The 19,167-nt window shown below is 49.8% G+C and overlaps 1 protein-coding gene across 10 annotated transcripts in view; it reads left to right on the plus strand.

Moving 5' to 3' along the window:
- The first annotated feature begins 4,823 nt into the window (after window positions 1-4,823).
- The window catches only part of FOXP2 (forkhead box P2), a 560,309-nt gene continuing 545,965 nt past the window's right edge, over window positions 4,824-19,167 (plus strand). For 9 of the 10 annotated variants that reach the window (XM_055314791.1, XM_055314793.1, XM_055314790.1 and 6 more), the window contains exon 1: window positions 4,824-5,095. The gene's annotated coding sequence lies outside the window, so the exon portion shown is untranslated. Of the gene's footprint in view, window positions 5,096-6,297; window positions 6,369-19,167 lie in introns of those variants that run through there. The other variant, XM_055314792.1, reaches the window with a different exon arrangement.

Here is a 19,167-nt window from a genome sequence, read left to right on the forward strand (position 1 = left end):
CTTTCCACAATTTTCAAAGATGCTCACAGCCAACCTCTTCGCAGAGACAGGCTGTTTTTCTATGTTTCAAGAGTAGCTATACTAACAAAGAACTAGGTTAAATTCAAGAGAGAATTAAAAGTCTATTATTGGCTCCAGGACATGGGGGGCAGGGGCCTGTATTGGAGGCCCCATCTTTTCTACCAGCAGCCTACTAGAAGCAAGGGAATGGGAAGGGGTGATGGAAACCTGAAGTCCACAGCCGATTTGAAAAGGCTTTATTCTGGAGGCCGGCAGATGTGGGGTATTTATTTTTTCTTCTTCTGAAGATGAGAGGACTGGAGAATCTCAGAAGCATGAGTACACGAACGCATCTATGTTGCTCTAGGATTCAAGTTAATTTAGTGTGTATGTTACAAAAATACGAAGAGCATAGCCCGTGATTTTTTTTTTTTTAAAGAAAGTTGGGAAAGCTCATTAAGATTTATTACAGGTCCCAAATTTTGTAGTCCCGAAGCTTAACGACAGATGGTGGTGTAACTCCACCAATTTTGCAACCTCTCCATTCAATTTGACTTTGTAACACAGATTACCCTTGATTTGACTTCCGTGAAACTAGAATTTTCTCTTTTTCCTAAAATGTGCCTGGGAGGAGAGTGGTGATAGGAAAATGCCTAAAAGGGGTCTGTTTATTTGCTCATCTTCAGAAAACTGTGGGGAACGGGGCAAAAATAGGAATCGGATACTTGCCCGTTCCAGTTGCGTGAAAGAAAAAAAAAATTTTTTTTTCTACCTTGCGTTTAAAGGCGACTTTTGTTTCAAGCTATTTGAAGCGAGTGGTACAACTTTGGAGATGGTATCGCTAACGGGGAAAATTTAATTTAATCAAACGTACCCCCACCCCTTTCTCCCAGCGCTGGTCTCCCATCAGCCTGATTGGGGTATTTAGTCACAATGACACCAGTGCAAAGGCTCTAAAGCGGGGGGGGGGAAAATGCAATTGTTTAACTGAAAGTTTTGGAGAAAACAGTCCCCCCCCCCGCCGCCCGTGTGCGAATAATTGTATTTTTGCAACAAATAAGCACAAGCCTAAGCGGCCCACCGGGGCGACGCGTGGAGCCGGCACCTCCCGCACGTGCCACGGGCGCACGCGGCTCCCGCGGCCCCGGCCTCGCCTGCTCCCACGTGGGAGGCGTGTTCCACGCGCGAGGCGCCCGCGGAGACCCCCCGCAAACGAATTTATCTTTCGCCCGCACCGCGACGGGGGCAGCGGCTCGGAATTTGTTGATTTGCGGTTTCCCCGGGAAATAAACTTGAAACCGATTACGCGTTGGGGAGAGAACTTCGAGGTGCAGTCGGGGAGCGTCGTGCGGGGGCCGGGGTGGGGGGGGGCACCGGTCCCACCTGCCCCTGGAGCCGCCCTGGGGGGGGGCGGGGGCGCCCCCTGCGCTGCGCGGGAGGCGGGAGCTGCGGCTGCGACCCTGCGCGGCGCCCCGGGGTCGCGGCCCGGCCTCCCCCCGCTCGGGCAGCCCCGGAGGGTTTCGTTGCAGGGCGGCCAGGACCCCGCGGGCCGCCCGGTGGCTCGTGCAACAGAAAACTATTCGTTCGCTGCTCGCCCTCTCGGCGTTTCCCTCGGCCGCGGAAACCCGGTTTTCCTATTATTACGCTTCAACTTTTTGGAGTGAGCGCGCGCGGGGCGCGGAGCCCCCGGCCGGCTCGGGCTCGGGCTCGGCTCGGGCCCCGGCGGCGGCGAACAAAGCCCGCAGTGTTCGGGGCCGCGCGGGGCGGGGGTGCCGGGCGCGGTAAAGGAACTGCAAATAAATATATTTTATGACCACCCATCAACAAACTACGCGCCACCGTGGCAGCCCCTGGTAGCCGTAGCCGGGCCGCGTCTGCAGCGCGGCCAGGGGCGGGGGCCGGGGGGCCGGGGGGAGACTGGGGGGGCCGGGGACGGGGGGGAGGCGACGCGCCCGGGCCCGAGCGGCGAGCCCCGGGCCTGAACTTTCACCTCTCGAACCCGGGCCCAGCCCATTGGCTGCAGGCTCGGGCTCCGCGGGGGGCAGCGGCTCCGGCGGGACCTGCTTTCTCTGCTTCCTGCGGGAAGGAGGGTTGGTGGCCCGGGAAATGGCAGCAGGAGACGAGATAATGGGGCGAAGTTAAGCGGGGTCCCCCCCACCCCACCCCACCCCGGGGGAGGGGGGGGGCTGCGGGCTCAGCCGCGCTCGGCCCGGACGCTTGGCGAGGGCGCGCGGCCCAGGTGGGAAGAGGCGCTCCGACAGACAGACAGACAGACAGACATCTGCTTCTGCACCTCTTGGCTCCCGGCTACTCGTACTCACGAGACACAAACGTCAGAGGCTGCGAATCTCACCCAAAACGTGGCTCTGGGTACAGAAAAGCGAGAGGCTAACCAAACCCGCGCCTCTCCGCGGCGGGAGAGCCTGACCGTCCTGCCCCGCGTTGGGGACTTGAACTTGTCCCCCCTCCGAGCGGCCCCGGGGCGCCTCCGGGATGGGCCTCGGCGCGCTCGGGTCCCAGGGACCCCGGGGGACACACGGCGCAGAGCCGACGGGCCGGGCCTGGGCGCGCGGGAGGACGGGGCGCAGCGGGGCTCGGGGACCTGCCTGCCCCCGGGGCGCAAACCTGGCGGGAAGGCTCAGCCCGGCCCTCCCGGGACTGCGACGCCGTTCGCTCTTTTCTCGTCCAAAACCAGTCGCAGGCCAATTCGGAGAGCCCGCTTTTTCCTTGGCCTCGTCCGCGAAGCCCACACGCAAATCACTTCACCTGAAATGATCCCCAACGTGTCGGGAGGGCGAGGCAGGGCCCTTCGGGTCTCGCGTTTTGTGATTTGTTTCTTTTTTTTTTTTTTTCGGGACTGCTCCCATCTTGGGGGACGGAGGTGGAGGATGGAAAAAAAAAAAAAAACAACCTGGGTTACTTGTCCACTCTGCAGCCTGCTTTTCGGAAAAGACAATTTTTTTTTTTTTTTTTTTTGAAAAAAGAGTGAGAACGCAGGTCACCGACAGGGCCCTGCGGGGCCACCTGGGGTCTGGAGGCCCACGGGAGAGCCCCGCAGTTCAGAGCCCAGCTTCCCCCCCCCGCCCCCGGCTCCTGGTCCCCCGGGGCCCCGGGGCCTTAGAGACTCCATCGGTTCCCCCAGAGGAGCGGACGCTGCGTTTAGGGACGCGGGGGCCCGGGCCGCCTCCTCCCCGGGAGGCCTGCGGGCGCTGGAGGGACTGGAGGGAAGGGCTGGTGCCAGCGTGCGCCTGAGCTCGCAGCTGCCCTTTACAGAAAGGGCGCGCGGCTCTCGGAGCCAAGGGACCCTCAGCGGACAAGTTGGCGCGGCCCGCCCGCCCCCGGGTCCCCGCCGCCCTCCCCGCCCCCCGCCGCCGGAGACGGCCCGGGCGGCCGCGCTCCGTGCGCCACGGCCTCTCGGCGGCGGCCGTGGGGGAGAAAGTTTCCGCGCCCTCCGGGACGGAACGCCTCGCTGAGCGCCGGGCAGGCGAGCGGCAGGCAGCTCCCCGGGGGGCGGCGGGTGGGGGGTCCCCCCTCGGCCTCTCCCTCCGTCACCCCCGGGGTCCCGCGCGGGCCCGCTGGCGGGGTCACGCTCCAGCCGCAGGCGCCGGGGACCCGGAGGCCGCGCCCGCGCATCCCTCGGCGGCGGCGCCGCCGGTGGCTTAGAAGTGCGCGCGGAGCGGACGCGGGCAGGGCCTCCTCCGCCCTCCTTCCGGGCCCCGCGGCCACCCTCGGGCGCTCGCAGGGCCCCGTCTGCAAAGCCCGCGCCCTGCAAGTCCCGGCTCGGCGGGCCCCGTCCTCCCAAGCCGCGCCCCGGCCGGTGACCCGGGCCGAGCGGCGGCGCGGCAGCCCCGGGCCCCCAGGGCCCCAGGGAGGCAGGAGCCCCGACAACAATGAGGAGAGACGGACGGGGCCCCCCGCCTCCCTGCTGCCCCGGGAGCGCCAAGGCCAACGAGCGCCCGGACGCCCGCGCGGGCCTCCCGCTCTGACCGCCGTGCACTTTTCACTCCCTGCCACCGAGGGCTTTGCACCCCTTCGAGGCTTTCTGCACTTCACGTGGAATCCCCTGTTCCGTTTGCCAGCAGCTCCGTCTGCTGGGAGGGACGTACTTTGGGGACTGCCAAGAAGCAGCAGACACAACTCGGCTCTGCCAGTACAGCATACGGTTTTGTTCTCTCCTCCCTCCCCACCCCCTCGCTGCCGCGCCGTCTGGGCCGAGCGGGAGGAGGCGGAGCTGGAGGTGGGGAGGGCGGTGGGGGTGGCGCGAGGCCTGGCGCCGAACAAACAAGTTCTCGGCCGACTTGTTTACATAGCAGGTGGACCTGACGTCAGCCAGGAGGCTCCGCCGGCGACATCCCCGCCCCGCCTCCCGTCCAGAAGTTGGGGGCGCCGGGGGCAGCGGGGGAGGGCCCGGGGGGGGGGCGACGGGCATTCCGGCCGGCCGCTTCCAAGAGCACTTTGGGGGGACGACGCCGACCACCAGCACCGACAAGGCAAAGTGAAACAAAACAAACAAGTGGCCCCGCCGCACTTCGGGAGTCCTCGGCGGCGCCCCGGCCCCCCCCCCCGCCCCCGCCCCCGCCCCTCGCGGGAGAGGCGGCCCCGCGCGCCGCGTGTGTACAGTGTGCAGCGCCGGCAACACGCGCGCGCGGCCCGGAGCGCGCACCCGCCGGCGCACTCACACACACACACACACACACACACACACACACACACACACACTCAGACCCGCACACAGATCCGGGTGGGGGGCGGGGTGGGGGAGCGGCAGCGCGAGACAGCGCGAGCCTCCGAGAAAGCGCGAGACACGCCGGCGCGTGCAGCTCCGCGGCGGCCGCTGCGCCCCGGCTCCAGCCCCGCGAGCGCCCGGCCCGGGTATTTATGCGGCGGCCGCGTCCGCCGGCTGCGGCTTCCTGCGGGCCCCCCCCCTCCCCGGGGCGCGCACCACCGCCCCCCCGGCACGCGCGCACACACACGCACGCACACACTCGCGGCAGCACTGCCGGGACTCGCTCGTGGGTGTGTGTGGTTTGGGGGCTCCTGCCTCGGCGCGGCCGCTGCCACCTCCCGGGACGCTGGCCGGGCGTCCCAGGTCGCGGTAAGTTTCTTGGCCTCACTGTGGCGCGCGGCGCCCCCGCACCCCGCCCCGTCCCGGCCACCTCCGCGCCGGGCCGGGCCGGGCGGCGACTTTAACTCTGCGGCGGGCGCGCTCCTCCCGCGGCGGCGGCGGCGGCGGCGGCAAAGTTTGGCCCCAGCGGCAGCGCTCGGTGCGGCGGGGCGGGCGTGACATGTGTCAGATTTCGGCCCCGCGTCGGGGTCGCCTTCCGGACCCAGCATCACCACTTGTTGTTCTTTTTCTTTTTTTGCATTGTGATTGGGAGCGGGGCGGGGGGGGGGCGCAAAGGGGGGGGGGGAGGAAGGGAGAGTCGACCGAGGGGGAGACCGCCGTTCGTTGGCTCCCGGGCGATTTTTAGTCTTGAATATGCAAAATATCGCCTCGTCCGGAGAGACCGCGGCTGGAGGAAATGGTGTGTCGAAACACCAGATGTGTGTTTGTTGACTCCTTTTATTTTTATTGTTTGTTGTCTCTTCCTTTGCCTCCCTCCCTCCCTCCCTCCCCCCCCCCCCGCTTCCCTCCCTCTCCCATCCCCCCCCCCCGCCCGGGAAGGGAAGCAACAGTAAAAACATCTGGCGCTTGGAAGCACACACTTTATTGATCCAACTGCTGACCTTTATTTACTCGGTTGGGCAAGTGCACGCCGCCCGCCCCTGCGTCTCTAAGTTGGGCGCCGGAGCGGTCCTCGGAGAAGTACTTCTCTGGGAACGAGACGCGCTCCGGGGACACTCCTGGCTCTCGAGCGAGGAAAGTCCTGGCCCCCGGGGATGCTCCGGGATCGCGGCGCGTCGCCCCGGGGTCGGCCCCGGTCTCACTTGCCCTGGGCTCTGGGGGAAGGTGTCCTCACTCTGTGGGTGGGTTTGGGGTGAACTCGCGCCTCCCGGGCCTGCAGGGAGGGAGAGGGAGGGAGGGAGGGTGGGAGGGGCGCGGGCACCTGGCGGAGCAGGGGGAGGGCCCCGCGGGGGGCCCGTACCTGCGGGCGGGAGACGGGGCTGCTGGGGTCCCGACGGCCCTGCGCGCTCCCCGCGGCTCCGGTGCGGCGGCGGCTCGGCGGGACCCCCTGGGTGGCCGGGCGCGCGCTCCACCCGCGCGGCTCCCGCGCGCCTCTCCCCCCGCCCCGCAGGCCGGGACGCGCCCAGACACCCCGACCCGCGTGCGGGCGCCGCCTCGGAGCCCGGCTGGCCGAGGGCTTGGGGCCTGTGCGGAGCGGGGGCAGCCAAAGTTGCTCTCCTCTCCCGACTCTGCGACCCCTGGGGTAAGTCTGCCTCGGGGCACCTGGCGCGGGGTGGGGGAGACACCGAGGAGGAGGGACGGGAGGGGAGAGACGCGTGCGAGTCTGGGGCTTCCGAGGGCGCAACCGGTGCGAGTTTTGCAGGCGGTAGGGACGACTGCTTAGGGGGCTCCTCGGACTCCGGGATCCCCAAGGACCTGGACCCATCTGTGTGCTTGTTGATTCCGCGTGTTTAACCAACAGACTTAGAGCACTCGCCGGACAGCTGCTCCCTGCGGCGCTGCAGCCCCCCCCCGCCCCCACTTGCTCAAACCCCATGTGGAAATCCACTCAGCCCCTTGATCTGGAGGATCATTCCTCGAGGACCGTTTGCTCCCAGGTGGGCAGGCGTCCTGGCCGCGGCCCGGGTGAGCGCTGCTGGGGACGGCCCCGGAGGGAGAGGGAGTGAGAGGCCCGTGGGAGCGCGTAGGATGCGTCCCTACCTGGTGCTCGCGGATTCGGGTGCGCTCACTGAGCCGCCTCCCCGAGCTGCCCAGAGCCGACCTGGAAGGACGATTAAGTAGGAGCAGGTAAGCCGAGGGGAGAAAGTGACGCCCTTGGTGTCAAGTAGCCGAAGTGGACGTTTTCCAACTGGAAGTATTTGGAGAGATTAACTTTTTAGGAAACAAAAGTTTGCCTGGAAGGCACATCTTCGCGCGCTCTCCTAACTCAGACGGTCTGGCCGAGCAGCCGTGGAGACGGGAGGGGCGGGTTAACCAGCGAGTCGGCGCTGGAGGTCAGCTCGCAGGCGAAGATGAGCTCGCAGAGGCTTGCTCGGCCTTGGGTCTCGCAGCCTGGCGGACCTCGGGGAACGGTCTAAGTTGTCAAGGGGCCTGTTTGTCTTTTCTGTCGCTGTGAGTTATGGACACGTATGAGCTCAGGGTGCTGGGATTCTAAAGTGTAGCGTTTGTTTAGCAGCGTTGAGCAGTTAATATACAACGTTGATGTATCTGTGTCTGCCGTTAATACAGCGGGTGTAAAGTTATGTACACGGTGACCATGAGGGTCGTGAAATTTCATTTCAGTTTTGAAGGTTTTTTTTTTTTAAAAGTCCTGTCTCTTTCCTTCCTTCCTTCCTTCCACCCTCCATCCCTCCCTTCCCTCCCTCCCTCCCTCCCTTCCCTCTCCTCCCTCCCTCCCTTCCTTCCTTCCTTCAATTTTTATTACTTAACTAGACCCATGTTCAGTGATCGTTTAATTCAGTACTTGCTTCAGAACCCCACTATTTCATTGCTACCCCAGACCAAGTGAAAGAAATATTTGATTGTGATTAAGCTACTAACTTTTAAAGAGGAGACTGGGAACTTGATGGTACATCCCTGTAGGTAAGGGAGAGAGGACTCTCAATTTTAGAGAATCATCATAAAGTTCACTCTTAAGTACAAGAATTTCTAAGACGAGACTTTTTATCATTCAGTTTAAGCAGCGCAATACATGCTTTCTTTTTATGCATAGATTATTAGTATGTTACCATCGCACTACAATGGATACTAGAAAACTCAAAGGGAATTACCTACAAATAGCAATTATGAACTGCTTTTAACAGTTTTTCAGAATTTCCCAACTTATATTTTGGGATTCAGAGTGATGGAAAATTTTAGAATTGAATATTGTTTTCACAGAATTCATAGTCTGGGTGGAAGGAGACCTTTAATTACATTATGACATGAATAGATTTATTAATGGTTGTGTCTAAGTAAGCTGTCACCGAAGTTTTATTTCTTTGCACTGATGATCGTACGGTGGTTTTGCTTTTACAAATAAAATAAATCCCTGTAATATTCTAGAAATCTAAGTGTGTGGGGGGGTAATTGTTGTATATGCCACACCATAAAAATAGGGGAAAAAGGTGAACATCAAATTTACAGATAGCCTGTAATGAGAAGTTCTATTCCTTCGTACCTGCAAGAATTTAAAAACACAGACCAACTAGCTATTAGAATTATACTTTATGAAAAGTATATTTAAATATGTGAAAATAACTTCATGGTTTGACTGAGACTCATAGGGCATATAACAGTGTAATGAACATAGCCAGACAAATTTACCAGACATTTTTATTTCAAGAGAAAATGTGAGGCATACGGAACTCAATTACATAAAGGGCATATTATTTGTGGTATTTTTAAGGATTTATAGCTGGCTGTGCCTCATCACCCTTGTCTGTTTCTGTGTTGATCGTCTCAGGGTACATCAGGTCTCAGTTATAATACTGATAGAAAGCAGAATGGAGGAAGTGGTCACGTATTCTCTGCCTCTCTAAATTAAATCAGAAAGAAGCCATTGACTTGTAAGAAGACAGTGTCACTGAGAAGTTCTCTTGACATGATTGTTGCTAGACAAAATTGCAAATCGCCAGTTGAATTCAGAAATAATAACAATTTCGTTACAATTACTGAATACTAATTCTTGGCACACTCAGACTATTTTCTTTTTTTTTTTTCTTTAACTTTGTGATAGACGGTAGTAAGTACTCTTAGTGATAGATGAATGGATCCCAAATGTTCTAACCAGTGCCCAGATTCATACCACCCTTTGAATAAAGAAAACCTGTGTCTTAAATCAGGGCCAGTGAGAGCCTAAGATTTACCCAGATTTGCAAAGTAACCTTACTGATGTGTACCCCCTGATTCACAGTGTTCTAACAAACTTGATCAGACCCACTCAGCCCAGACTGACTGTTGCATTTTCTTAAGGGTCTGAGAAAGTGATCCAGGTACTTGCAACTTTCCTTAAACATACTCCAAGGCTTAGGATCCCCAGAGAATCCAATGCCTAAATCGAATGTTATATGCCATAGTTTGCTTTAGTTCGGTTCTTCTTCGGATGACATAAATATTTTTCTTAGATCCAACTGTGTATCTCTTAATATACTTGGCCTCCAGTCATATCACTTCCATAGTCTTTATCAAGTAAAATACTTTAGGTTCCTAGAGTTGTTGTTGTGGTTGTGTTGTTGTTGTTGATGTTGTTGTTGTTGTTTCCCCTTCATGGGGCTTAAGTCCTTTTCATTGCTTTTTTATGCATTTGTTCCAGAACTTTAGCCTCGTCATTTATTTATCAGAACCTGCAAGTGGACCCCATTAATATTTCCTTCAGCACTCTACCTAAGCATAATTTGGGGGGTTGTTTAAGAATACCATTCCTTTTTTTTTTCTTAAGCTCAGCATTGGTCATATGAAGATTCATTGTTATTGAATTATCTAAATTCTCATATAGTAGAATGTTCTTTCCTTGTGTGTATTCTTACCAGTTAAAATAAATGGATGCTTACTTCTATTTGCTAATTACTTTTGCCTTGTCGTTACCTCTGATATATTTTTGTGCATACTCTTTTGCTCTGCTCAGTGTTTTTATCCATACCCCGCCCCCAATTTTCTAGACAAAAGAAGCAAAAAAGAGAGAAACTTTGGTGAAATGTAAAGACTAATTAAAAGGTTAATGTTAGAACTTTGAAATGCTGAAGAGAGGTCCCTAAAGAAATTTTAGATTCCTTATGTTCCAACACTATTAATGTTAATGTGAAAAAATAAACCTGTATGTATGTGGTGACTTATTTTCGGATATATTAAAACCATTTTTCTCTATATAGATGCTGTAGTAATTTGCTGTTATTAAGTATTATTAAGTATTGTTCTAATTCTTAGGAGCATAATCTCAATTTATAATTGAAGTGCCTGGGAATTTGTGTTTAACTACATGAGTTTTTTGCCAAGCAGTCAAATTAAGGGTATCAGGGCTCAAAAATGAAGTATACCACCCCCATTTCATTTTCAGAGCTACATTATATTTTAATGTTTTGCAGCTTTGGATCCTAATACTCTTTCATTTTGTAATTACGAACTTTGTTTATCTTTCTTGTATTTCATTACCTGTCCAACTTGCTTTGTATGAACAACTGAAATTCTAAATTACCTCAACTGATATAATTTTATCTAAAATTTTATTTAAAATGCATTTTCTCCATAAAATTATCTATGCAGGCCCACGTTCAACCTTTTAAATTCCTTGATATTTGAAATATGTGTTCTTGGGGTGCCCGGGTGGCTCAGTGGGTTGAGCGGTTGAGCGTCTGCCTTTGGCTCAGGTCATGATCCCCGGTTCCCCAGGGGGTCGAGTCCTACATCTGGCTCCCTGCTCAGAGGGGAATCTGCTTCTCCCTCTGCTCCTCCTCTCCCTTCCCCTTTGCTTGTGCTCACATGCGCGCGCTCTCTCTCTCTCAAATAAATAAATAAAATCTTAAAAAAAAGACACGTGTTCTTGGACCTATACTCTACCAATTTAATTCAGTTTCTCATTCAGTTGTATACTCCCCTCTTCCTACAATCGACCAAGAATCTCTAGAACATACCTTCCCATTATATTGATAAATACATCTTTCCTTTCTCTATGGCAAATTATTTTTATTAGCAAAAGCAAATAAAATTTAAATGTAGTAAAAGCACATTGCTGTGAAGCAGATGAATCCTCGGGGGTTTAAAAGCTCTCAGCATTTTTAGTTTATTAATGTTCTTTAATTTCTCTTGATTTCTATCTTGGAAGGCTTAAAATATACTCTGTGGAAGATAATGTTGATTTAAAATTTATTTAAGTTTCTAGTGTTTCTTTTTAAAGATCTACCATAAGCCTAAAAGATTCATACCATGAGAGTGTTACACGTTTTTTTTTTTTTAAGGAAGTTAAGGAAATTAACTTTGAATTCCTCAAATAAGGCATGCTACTAGAAATAGTGTAAAGTTTTTGTGATATTCATTTCTTTCTTTTCAACTTTTATAATGGCATCTTCTGTGCAAGTGTTTTGTATTATTTTAGTTTTGTATCATTTTGGTACGTGTGCACAACTACAGCCATCATTTTGCAACTTTTTCTCGATTTAGGAAAATAACAAACTTTCTTGAAGTGTATTTTAGGGGGTAGGAAAAAAATCAGTGGTAGACATATTTCAGAGAAAGCATTTATAAAATTTCTCACTGGCAGATAGCGAGGAGAAACTTATAGTACACTAATCCAAATAGCTTAACATCTTAGCATATGTAGACTGTCATAAAATCATCTCATTTAAAAAAAAAGCTCCCCAACATCCTTAAGAACTATTCCTCACCATTACTTCACCCAAAGTCATGTTCCAGGATTTGGTGATCTATATCTGTATGCCTCTAGCTCACTCTTTACTTTCTTTTTTGTCTTCAAATTTTTTTCCCCTCTCTTGGTCTGCCTTAGTTTAGCTAAGTGTCCCCCTCCCCCGCCCTCCCCCACGGAATCTTGCTTTATACATCTAGTTAATACCATCACTGCTACCAGTCTGATCAGATGGACCAGCATCTCCTCCTTGAGCTGTTCCAGCCGCTATTTATCCCCCCTCTTCTCTCTCTGGGCTCCACAGTTTGTTCTCCACACAGCAGAGCGATCTTTTAAAAATAAGTGATTATGTCACTCTTCTCTATAAACCTTCCAACAGCTTCTATGTCTCTGAGAATAAAAGACAAAGACCTTACATAAGTCCATGTTATTTGACCCCTGTTACCTGTCCGACGTTCTTTCCTAACCTTTTCCTCTTCTTCAGTCAACTCTGGCCACGCTGGCTTCCTTGATATTTCTCAAAACAAGAGAAGCGGATTCCCAGCTCAGAGTTTCTCCTCTGTGTTCTCCATCTGAAATGCTCTACCCCTGGGTATCTTCACGGTTTTCATGTCTCTGCTCAAACATGTCCTTATTAGAGAAGACTTCTCTCACTGTCCTGTATTTAAAACAAACAAACAAACAAAAAAACAAACAAAAAATCTCCCAGATCTTGCTTTGTAACAATCCACCCCACCCCCACAGCCCCATCATCAACTGACATTTGAAAAAGTTGTTTATTTGTTTATCACCTGTTGTCCTGATGAGAACGTATATTCCATGGAGCCAGGGATTTGGTTCTGTTCATTGCTCTACCCCAGTGCTTAGAATAGTGCCTTGTATTAGGTAGAAGCTCTAAAACCAAATGAAAGAATGAATGAGTTGAGTTGTTGGAGGTCCAACAAATTATTTCTGTCTATATCATTGCCTCACTTTTGGGGTGACATTATTTTCACCTTACTTTTTCATCTGACACTTTATACCATCTCACGTTTAGGAAAACTGTTCACTCCTGTATTGACCAAGATATGGCTCTGCTCTCAGGTGGATATACTTCAAGTTCAATATTTTGTATCACTTTTTTATTCCGATCTGAGACACAGTATTGCACTTAACTTTTGAAAGGTGTGAATGGATGCTTATGGTTCTGGACAAGAACAAATGCTCAGTAGTCGAGGGCTTCGATGTATTAATGCTTACTACAGTCAAAATAACAATCATATATTTCATAATTATATCTTAATCTGAATAGCATAAGTAGAGTCCACAGGTATTTCTAAAGGCTACACTATGAATGCCACATTGGCATACCAATTATTTCTGGGATTGTCTTTGGGAAAGATGGGGGGGGGGGGAATTGGTTAAGCCAAAGTCTCTTCTGAAAATCTTTAGAGTTAGATGGCTTTCCTTCTTTGTGTTAGCACATACCCCATAAGTTTACAACTTTCCTTGTGTCTCATTCTTTCAGTATCTATCCTTAAACAGAGCAGATGGAGGATTTGGCATTTGATGGAAGGTCCATCTCTCCAAATTTAAAATCTCATTCTTGAGCTTGCTCAAATTGCTTTCGGATACCTATAACTAGGGTATGACTAAGTGATACAACTCTCCATAAGACATCAGGCAAATAGATTATTTTCTTTTTAAGTTTTTATTTAATTTACATTTAGCTAACGGTGTAATAGTAGTTTCAGATGTACGATATAGTGATTCAACACTTCCATGCATCACCTGGTGCTCATGACGGCAAGTACACTGTTCAATCCCCATTGATTATTTTCTTATAAACCTAATGCTCTGTAGATCTCCCTCTCACATATTATGTCCATATTTGTAATATGCACTAACTTGCTCAGTAATTTTATTTTAAATACCTTGAGAATAAAGAAAGTCTGTAATCTTTTCTATTGATAATAAGGGAGGAGGGCTCTCTTCTTTGCCTCCCTTCTCACTTCTCTTTTTCCCTCTTCCCTCCTCTGGACTGAATTATGAAATCTTTCAAAATCACTCTGATATTCTATTATACCATCAGTGAATGTGTAGCCCTTGGAAAACTGTGAAACAAGGCAAAGTGGGCTTTTATTACATAATTACCCCACTTTTCCCTTTTTAAAAAATTACTAACTTACATCTTCTGCTACTCTTCCTTGGCTCCTTAGACACTCAGTGCCCTCCATATGGCCACCTGGCTATCCCAATGTATTCTCCTTCCCTTGTTCTGAGTCGGAAATTTTGTATTAAAGCACTTCTTTGGTAATAATAATTCGTGTTTGAATGTGAATGAAGATGGATCCTTCTGGAAAGTATAATTATTATTATAGCTAATAGAATAGCCAGTTTGGTTTATTATGCAGAGTTCTGTGTTAAGTGCCAGGGGACTTTCATTCTGGTGCTCGGTCTGTCTGTAACTATTGTGTGATGTTGGGTAGGTTATTTCCTCCAAAATTAAAAAAGAGCCTGGATTAGTTTTATGTTATTTTCAGTTGAACTCTTTTTTGAGATACCAGAACCAAATTGGAAGCTATGAACGTGTCCTCTCATTACCGCCATAAACACACACATAAATGAATGAATGGAAGAAAAAGTTCATAAAATGAAAACAAACTGTTTTTGTTTTACCGTCATAAAACAGAAACAATTAAAACTAACAAAAATTACCGCAAAGAACTCTGCTTATGCAGCTCAGGGGGACTCAGTTAAAATTCAAAAGTATTTTTCTCCTATTATCTTAGCCTGCTGGGTATTTTCACACCACTCCTCTCCTCTGTCAGGAATAGAGCCTCCCCTTGTTTAACCAGCACACTGAAGCAAGCAGAGAAGATAGAGTGCACATGGGGTTGATCACGTTTGGGTTAAGAAGAATGAATAACCACCTGGCATTCTCTCCCCTGAAGTACGTATCATCAACTTTCCAAAATATTAATTTCTTCACAATTTTGCTTTGGTCCTGTGCTCATTCATATATTTAGCTCGAGGTGTCACCAATCCAGAAATAAAATGTGGAGTTGGATAAGCTGTTTGATAAACTTTGTCTTTTAAAATTAGAGCTCCCCTTTTTTGATGGACTTCACACACGCAGACATACATTTTTAGAACCCACATAAAATGTTGGGCTGCCACATGGTCCAGCCTATGCATTGTGCTGCATTAAAGGAAAAACAACTCCCAGCTATAGGAATACTACATATCTTTGCTGTAGTTTGGCTTAAAGGGAGTGACACGGTTTTATACAGTGTGCCACATAGGAAGTTTTGCCCCAAATCTCTTGAGGCGTCTTTCTTCTTCTCCTGGGTACTGCTAAAAAGTTTTTAGAGCCTCATCTAGATCATTCCTTCAGTGCTTTGCTGCCCCATCCCCCAGATGTGCAGCACATACAGTCATACCAAGTGTACACACCCTGTGAAGTGTGCCGTCCCATCATGAAAAGTCTGGTCTCTTTCTTTCCTCTGGCTGCTTTTCTTGTGGCAATCAAGGTTTGTCTTTATGCAGACAGACAAGGAGGACAGCAGCCAAGAGTTCTTCTCAGAAGGTAAGAGACTGGAAGTTGTGGGTGTTTTTAGCAGTGCTGTAAGCTTGCAAACATGCACATTCCAATGCATCTTACCTTGTCAGATGTTATAGAGGATGTATGTATATTCCTGTAACTAAGAATAGAATCCATTAGCCATCCTAACTTCGTGTTGTCCCAGATAAAATAACGTCAAATCCATAATTTTGATCAATTTATAATATTTACTTCCAGAAAAGTATACTTTTAAGTTATCCTTCTGATTCTTTGCTCTTTTGTAATTTTCATAAATGTCAAACTGTCCCTCACCCTACGTGGCTATTACTCATACTCTTCCACAAACAGAAGAAAGGCAGTGTGATTTGTTATGTCTAATTGGTATTTGATTTTACAAATTTGTTCTCTTTGATATCCATTTAATTGTATCCTGAAAATATATCATTTCCGCTGGGCTCTAACAATGCCAGGTTCTAAAATATGACTGAGTACACGCCGAGTCATATTGCTGTATTAAAGGAACATTGTTATTATAAGTTTTGTTTTCATCTTGAGAGACAACTTGTTTTTCTGACTGTATAAGATCAGATTTTAAGTGCAGATGCACAATGAAAGAGAATATATGGTAACAAGCTATGAATACATAACTAAGAAAAATATTTAATGTTCATTTCTTATTTCTAGGATTATGTTTCTTATGAGAAGATATTTAAGACGTGGAATAGGAATGAATAGTTTCATTTTTACATGTTAACTAGTCACGAGATAGTAAAAATATATTTGATTCTTTTTGAACTGGAGGGTATTATGCTGAGTGAAGTAAGTCAGTCGGAGAAGGACAAACAGTGTATGTTCTCATTCATTTGAGGAATATGAATAATAGTGAAGGGGAATATAAGGGAAGGGAGAAGAAATGTGTGGGAGATATCAGAAAGGGACACAGAACATAAAGACTTCTAACTCTGGGAAATGAACTAGGGGTGGTGGAAGGGGAGGAGGGCGGGGGGTGGGGGTGAATGGGTGACGGGCACGGAGGGGGACACTTGACGGGATGAGCACTGGGTGTTATTCTGTATGTTGGTAAATTGAACACCAATAAAAATTAATTTTTTTTTTTATTTTTTTTTATAAATTAATTTTTATTTGTGTTCAATTTACCAACATACAGAATAACACCCAGTGCTCATCCCGTCAAGTGTCCTCCTCCGTACCCGTCACCCATTCACCCCCACCCCCCGCCCTCCTCCCCCTCCACCACCCCTAGTTCATTTCCCAGAGTTAGGAGTCTTTATGTTCTGTCTCCCTTTCTGATATTTCTCACACATTTCTTCTCCCTTCCCTTATATTCCCTTTCACTATTATTCATATTCCCCAAATGAATGAGAACATACACTGTTTGTCCTTCTCCGGTTACTGTGGCCAAGTTCAAAAAGGGTGTTGCCTGAGTTCTCCTCTGGGATTTTGATGGAATCTTGTCTCACATTTAGATCTTTCATCTATTTTGAGTTTATCTTTGTGTATGGTGCAAGAGAGTGGTCCAGTTTCATTCTCCTGCATGTGGATGTCCAATTTTCCCAGCACCATTTATTGAAGAGACTGTCTTTCTTCTAGTGGATCGTCTTTCCTCCTTTATCGTATATTAGTTGAGCATAAAGTTCAGGGTCCACTTCTGGGTTCTCTGTTCTGTTCCATTGATCTATGTGTCTGTTTTTGTGCCAGTACCACACTGTCTTGATGAACACAGCTTTGTAGTACAACCTGAAATCTGGCATTGTGATGCCCCCAGATATGGTTTTCTTTTTTTAAAATTCCCCTGGCTGTTTGGGGTCTTTTCTGATTCCACACAAATCTTAAAATAATTTGTTCTAAGTCTCTGAAGAAAGTCCATGGTATTTTGATAGGGATTGCATTATACGTGTAAATTGCCCTGGGTAACATTGACATTTTCACAATATTAATTCTGCCAATCCATGAGCATGGAATATTTTTCCATCTCTTTGTGTCTTCCTCAATTTCTTTCAGAAGTGTTCTGTAGTTTTTAGGGTATATTTTGAGAACCATTTGAATGGTAAATGGTTCTCCAACCTTTTATTTTCAGGTTGTAGGTGTCCTTCTGTCTAAAATGAGTCTCTTGTAGACAGCAAATAGATGGGTCCTGTTTTTTTATCCAGTCTGAAACTCTGCGCCTTTTGATGGGGTCATTAAGCCCATTCACGTTCAGAGTTACTTGAACTTCTTCTTAAAGGGGAGTTTTAAGAGTCCCCCTTAAAATTTCTTGCAGAGCTGGTTTGGAGGTCACATATTCTTTCAGTTCCTGCCTGTCTTGGAAGCTCTTTATCTCTCCTTCCATTTTGAATGAGAGCCTTGCTGGATAAAGTATTCTTGGTTGCATGTTCTTCTCATTTAGGACCCTGAATATATCCTGCCAGCCCTTTCTGGCCTGCCAGGTCTCTGTGGAGAGGTCTGCTGTTACCCTAATATTCCTCCCCATGAAAGTCAGGGACTTCTTGTCTCTTGCTGCTTTAAGGATCTTCTCTTTATCTTTGGAATTTGCAAGCTTCACTATTAGATGTCGAGGTGTTGAACGGTTTTTATTGATTTTAGGGGGGGATCTCTCTATTTCCTGGATCTGAATGCCTGTTTCCCTTCCCAGATTGGGAAAGTTTTCAGCTAGGATTTGTTCAAATACATATTCTGGCCCTCTGTCCCTTTCGGCGCCCTCGGGAACCCCAATTAAACGTAGGTTTTTCTTCCTTAGAGTGTCATTTATTTGCCTTAATCTGTCTTCATGGTTCCTTAATTGTTTGTCTCTTTTTTCCTCAGTTTCCCTCTTTGCCATTAACTTGTCTTCTATGTCACTCACTCGTTCTTCCACCTCGTTAACCCTCGTCGTTAGGACTTCTAGTTTGGATTGCATCTCATTCAATTGATTTTTAATTTCTGCCTGATTGGATCTAAATTCTGCAGTCATGAAGTCTCGTGAGGCCTTAATGCTTTTTTCTAGAGCCACCAGTAGCTGTATAATGGTGCTTCTGAATTGGCTTTCTGACATTGAAGTGTAATCCAGATTTTGTAACTCTGTGGGAGAGAGGGCTGTTTCTGATTCTTTCTTTTGAGGTGAGGTTTTCCTTCTAGTCATTTTGCTCAGTGCAGAGTGGCCAAAAACAAGTTGTATTGGAACACGGGGGAGTATCACTGGTCCGTCCAGCTGGTCTTCTGGGGGAGGGGCCTGCTGTGCTGATTTTCAGGTGTTAGCACTTGGGGGAGCTGCTCTGCCCCTGCCTGCTGCAGGGCTCAGCGGGGGTTGTTTACCCCGTCGGGCCCAGGAGGAACAGCGCAGTTGCTATGGCAACTCTGGAAGCCTGGATTCAGCCTCCGCAGGAACTACGGGGCTCGGGGCTCTCGGCTCTCCGTCCGCAGGGCCTGGAGGCTCCGGGGCGGGGCCGCTGATCTGCTCAGCTCGGGGCAGGAGCGTCCTCGCTGTCCTGGGCCCTCCCGGCCTCTGCCTGTCCCGGGGGAGGCCGGATCCTGGGCTGTGTCCCGGCGCCCTGTGCTCCGGGGCCTGCGCTGTGGGATTCGCGCTCCCGCCCCGCAGCTCCCTCCGCGGAGCCGCCGCCCGAGCCCCTCCGAGCTGCTCCGGTCCCGCCGTGCGCGCTGCAGCCCTTAGGGAGCTCGGCCGCACTCTCCCGGGGCGCAGGTGTCTGTTAGTGTCCCAGGGAGCCCGAGGGCATCCCCGCCCTCCCGGGTCCTGCTCTAACTCCCTGCGAGCCCCTTTCCCCCGGGAAGGTTGGTGCAGCTCCTGCTCCTCCGGGACGGGGCTCTCCTGTCCTGGGGACACTCGCCCCGGCCTCAGCCCGGCTCCTCGCGGGGCCCCTCCCCCTCGGAGGCCTTTTGTTTCTTTATTTCTTTTTCCCCGTCTTCCTACCTTGAGAGAAGCGCGGACTCTTCTCACTGTAGCATTCCAGCTGGTCTCTCTTTACATCTCAGGCCGAATTCGTAAATTTTCAGGATGGTTTGAAGGTTATCTAGGTAATTTGGTGGGGACAGGTGACCTGGGGACCCTGCTCTTCCGCCATCTTGCCCCTCCCTTCAATAAAAATTAATTTATTAAAAAAAATAAAAAAAAATAAAAATGTATTTGGCTATACGTTTGACATTTCG

This window comes from Nyctereutes procyonoides, unplaced genomic scaffold (assembly GCF_905146905.1).
Source record: "Nyctereutes procyonoides isolate TBG_1078 unplaced genomic scaffold, NYPRO_anot_genome, whole genome shotgun sequence".
Taxonomy (NCBI): domain Eukaryota; kingdom Metazoa; phylum Chordata; class Mammalia; order Carnivora; family Canidae; genus Nyctereutes; species Nyctereutes procyonoides.